We start from the raw sequence: 5588 nt of genomic DNA, 5'->3' as shown, positions 1-5588 counted from the left end.
AACTGCTCTGATTTATTTTGTTTATTGAATCAGCAGTACTGAATCCATTATGAGATTTGATGATGGTAAAAAAAAATTAAGGCTGCATCATTTTGATTCCTGTGGTAATAAAATATCTTCAGGTGTGTGTGTGTGTGTGAGAAGACCTCCATATGGTTTCATCTGGAATGAAGCCAACATACATATCATGAGAAGGACTGTGAGAAGACTTGACAAACTGAACAGCACATGAACCTTTTTTTCAGTCCTTTAGCTTCAACAGAATGTGAATTGCTTCAGGATAAGTATTGTCAGGGAAAATGTTATTTTTGTAGGCCAGTACCCTGTAAATAAATACAAAGTGTTCGCTGTTCGGTTGACCACAGAAGTCATTAATATCAGGGCCTGAAGCTGGAATCAAGGTTTGCGCTCCTTTGAGTGTGTTCCTGTGATGAATGGAGCGACTCTGGGCTAAAGTTAAACACATTCACCCATGGCATCTAAATATAGATTTCTTCCTCTGGTTGCAAAACCCATGGCAAGGATTAGAGAATACAGAGTCAGCACTGCTCTGACAGTTCTCGAAATCTAGTGGAGAGGTAAAAAAAGACATCCAATATCCCAGACAGTCCGAGACCGTTCATATTATTCACCCTTTCATGCACTCCAGACTAAATAGAGCCAAACTCCAAACAAGCAAAAAGTTTCAGGCTTCTTAAAGGGGTTCAGAAAGTGGAAAATGTACACAAGTACCAGCGTCAGAAATGTTTTTATTTCGATTTTTTTTTTTTGTGGTGATTTTAAGGGGGGGGGGGTGCTTTTTTCAAACCATATATAAAAGTGTACTTGTCCTATCAAATGCTGAAAGGCATGTTTAATCTTAATAAATATGGCTATTACTTATAAAATCATATCCACATTAAAATATACAAAATATACAAGGCATGCATTGCCAGATCAGTTTTTTAATGTTTTGAAAGATTTCTTATTGCTCACCAAGCTACATTTGCTGCATCTTTATGATCAAAAATATATTAAAATTGTGATTATATTGTGAAATATATATATATTTTTTACAATTTTAAATACAGGTGCTGGTCATAAAATTAGAATATCATGAAAAAGTTGATTCATTTCAGTAATACCATTCAAAAAGTGAAACTTGTATATTAGATTCATTCATTACACACAGACTGATATATTTCAAATGTTTATTTCCTTTCATTTTGATGATTATAACTGACAACTAATGAAAGTCCCAAATTCAGTATCTCAGAAAATTAGAATATCAATTAAGACCAATGCAAAAAAAATGATTTTTAGAAATGTTGGCCAACTGAAAAGTATGAACATGAAAAGTATGAGCATGTACAGCACTCAATATTTAGCTGGGGCTCCTTTGGCTTAGATTACTGCAGCAATGCGGCGTGGCATGGAGTCGATCAGTCTGTGGCACTGCTCAGGTGTTATGAGAGCCCATGTTGCTCTGATAGTGGCCTTCAGCTCTTCTGAATTGTTGGGTCTGGCGTATTGCATTGTCCTCTTCACAATACCCCATAGGTTTTCTATGGGGTTAAGGTCAGGCGAGTTTGCTGGCCAATCAAGAACAGGGATACCATGGTCCTTAAACCAGGTACTGGTAGCTTTGGCGGTGTGTGCAGGTGCCAAGTCCTGTTGGAAAATGAAATCTGCATCTCCATAAAGTTGGTCAGCAGCAGGAAGCATGAAGTGCTCTAAAACTTCCTAGTAGACGGCTGTGTTGACCTTGGACCTCAGAAAACACAATGGACCAACACCAGCAGATGACATGGCACCCCAAACCATCAATAACTGTGGAAACTTTACACTGGACCTCAAGCAATGTGGATTATGTGCCTCTCCTCTCTTCCTCCAGATTCTGGGACCTTGATTTCCAAAGGAAATGCAAAATTTACTTTCATCAGAGAACATAACTTTGGACCACTCAGCAGCAGTTCAGTCGAGACGCTTCTGACGCTGTCTCTTGTTCAAGAGTGGCTTGACACAAGGAATGCGACAGCTGAAACCCATGTCTTGCATACGTCTGTGCGTGGTGGTTCTTGAAGCACTGACTCCAGCTGCAGTCCACTCTTTGTGAATCTCCCCCACATTTTTAAATGATTTTTTTTTTCACAATCCTCTCCAGGGTGCGGTTATCCTTATTGCTTGTACACTTTTTTCTACCACATCTTGTCCTTCCCTTCGCCTCTCTATTAATGTGCTTGGACACGGAGCTCTGTGAACAGCCAGCTCTTTAGCAATGACCTTTTGTGTCTTGCCCTCCTTGTGCAAGGTGTCAATGGTCGTCTTTTGGACAACTGTCAAGTCAGCAGTCTTCCCCATGATTGTGTAGCCTACAGAACTAGACTGAGAGACCATTTAAAGGCTTTTGCAGGTGTTTTGAGTTAATTAGCTGATTAGAGTGTGGCACCAGGTGTCTTCAATATTGAACATTTTCACAATTTTCTAATTTTCTGAGGTACTGAATTTGGGACTTTCATTAGTTGTCAGTTATAATCATCAAAATGAAAGGAAATAAACATTTGAAATATATCAGTCTGTGTGTAATGAATGAATCTAATATACAAGTTTCACTTTTTGAATGGTATTACTGAAATAAATCAACTTTTTCATGATATTCTAATTTTATGACCAGCACCTGTATACTCAAAATAACTATTTAAATATTTAGTCATTAGTATCACATGATCCTTCAGAAATCAATCTAATATGCTGAATTGAAAATGATTAAAAATGCCTATTAAAAACAGTTAATATTGCAGCTTAAAATTGTTGTGGAAACTGCTAATTTTATCAGTAATTTTCAGTACTGAATGAATTTAGCTGAATGAAAAATGGAAATCCAGGAAGGTTGACAAAATGAGCATCATAAATGCAATTTATTCAGTACTGAAAACTGTGATTAATATATTTTAAATTATTTAAAATGACTTTTTTTAAGATTCTTAGATGAATATAAAGTTAAAAAACAAAAGAGAATCAATTTAAAAGATTATATTATAAATGTCTATACTGTATTATAATTTTCTATACTGTAACTTGAATAAACAAACAAAAAAAAAGAAGAAAAAATAAAATTTCACTATAGGGACACTTTTTAAACACTGCCCTTCAAAAGTTGGGAAACACCCCTGGCAAAGTGAGGTTTTGGACAATATCAATATCAATAATCCTTATCATTTTTTGGTGCAAATACATTAAAGTAAATTGCCATTATCATTGAAGACCAGCAATAATAATTTTCATTTTGATTACATAATAATGGCAATATATACATGCCCCTTTGCCAGCTGTGATGCCTGGTTACTGGTTTAAACTTGGCCCAGGTTTTTAAAAGATGTTTGGGTCAGCACACCTTAATACTGTAGCTTCATCAACTCATTGCCAATTCAAAGCCAGTGTTTGAATAAACTGACAGCTCGGATGCCCAGATTATGCAGAGCTGTAATAGCTGCTAATGGTGGATATTTTGATGAATCGAAAATTTAAGTTTTTTCTATGTATAAACTTTTAATGTAATAAAATAAGTTTTTGTAGTTTGTGTTGTCCCTTATCAGTGCAAAATTATCACAAATTAAAAAGGATTCATGCCAATATTGTCCAAAACCCCACTTTTCTAGGGTGTTTCCAAACTTTTGGAGGGCAGTGTAATAATAACACAACAATAATATATATGTATGTATACACACACACACACACACACTCTCACACACAAATTCACAATTTAAATATAAATTCCCATAGCATTTTGACTCCAGGGGCCTCATTTATAAAATGTTGCGCAGAAACCATCCTACATTTGATCTTACAATCATATCTCGAATATGTGAATATGCATTTAATTCATAGAATGAACGTACGCGTCTCTTTCAGATGTGAAATCTAAGAATCGCAAATGATCTTGAACTTGCATGCAATTGAATGGTTTCTGCCTTGTAAACGACTCCTAATTAATGTCATCAGTAACATATAAAATATCACCATAATTTAGAACAGCGAGCTGCAAGAACAGCTTACATTTTAAAAAAACCTGCAATACTCTGACACTAAAAAGTTGTACGTCTGCTCAGACCCTGACGTGAAGCTAAGCACTTTTCCACATCAAAGACCGTCTTTATAAATATGAACGCTGCCGTGGATTTAAGCGTATGCACACTCTACGATCAAATCTGAGCGTATGCACACTTTATAAAGGAGGCCCCTGGCTCCTAATTTTTGACCTTGCTCAACACTACAGTAATGTTACTAGCCTGTGCCTGATCCAGAGCTTTTTAGGACAGATGAGGTTCTACCATGTCTTTAGTTGCAGAAGGAAGCAGAGGAAGGGAGGAACTTTTCCTTTAGACATGATCTTGTTACATAGTCTTGGTTAGTCATGCGTGGGCCCCTTAATGGCCAAAAGTTCAGAAGCCATCATTATTTCATTGACATGACAGTGTGAAGATGTACAGGTCAAGATACTGGTCATGACCTCAATGTACAGTACAGTTTAAAACATGCTGGAGTCTTTATTTTTATCTGATTGTGCAGAAAAGTCTATGCAGAGCATGCCTTTGCCAATGCAAACTGAAGCATCACAGGTTGTTGAGACTGGAGTTACTGTTGACTACAACTTCCTTCAGAATGGAAGTGTGGATTTATGACAACTTTATATGAAGAACAGATCAGATTTGAGCCTTTATTTATTCTAAAGTCAAATTAGAACCATTGAGGTTTGCTGTTAGGCGTCTGTGTATGCATTGGATAATGTACTATTTTATTTGAATGTTGTTGCTTCAGAAAACACAGGAAGATAATGGTCGTTCAGATCCTAAATTAGAACACATCTGCACGTTATGGTCAGAGGACTGTCCAGCTGTGTGAGGTTTCATTATCTGGACGTTTGGTCAGGTTTACAGAGTGAACTTCATGAATCAATTTGGAAGTGGCAAATTTACACCTGCGAATAATAAAATTCAGTCTCAACGGGAAACTTTTGGACATTGCGGCCACTTTGTTGCTGATTATGCAGACAAAAACATCACATCATAAATGTCAGCATGTACTCGGAAGAACCACATGGTTGTGGTTTTCAGAAATTTGAGCTGTAAGCACAGATGTTACAGCTATATTTCACTGTAAATAGGGGCAGCAGGAAAGAAGCAAATACGCAGCTTCTGGAGGGGAACTGTGCTGTTTTTTATCTGAACTGGGATGAGAAACTGAGTGAAAACAAAGATAAAACAATTGAGCTCTAAATGACAAGCACCTGACCTGACAGTACCGAAAACACCATTAGCTGCTCTATATCTACTGTCAGCTGAGAGCTCAAATCAGAACACATACAAGCTCTTTCTAAACCGTAGCTATAGGCTGAGAGCATCCTGCAGTAAGACAAATATAAACTCATAAATGACTGATTTGAACACTTTACAAAGGCATTAAAACTGTACCCACTAAACTACTGAAAGAGTTGTTACCTGTAGCAGAAGAACTGCTTCTCAATATTATTAACTCATCGTTATCTTTAGGTCACGTCCCAAAACCATTCAAGCTGGCGGTTATTAAGCCTCTTATTAAGAAACCACAAC

Source organism: Barbus barbus (assembly GCF_936440315.1).
Source record: "Barbus barbus genome assembly, chromosome: 26".
NCBI classification, from domain to species: Eukaryota; Metazoa; Chordata; class Actinopteri; order Cypriniformes; family Cyprinidae; genus Barbus; species Barbus barbus.
Note: the sequence above shows the minus strand (reverse complement) of the source record.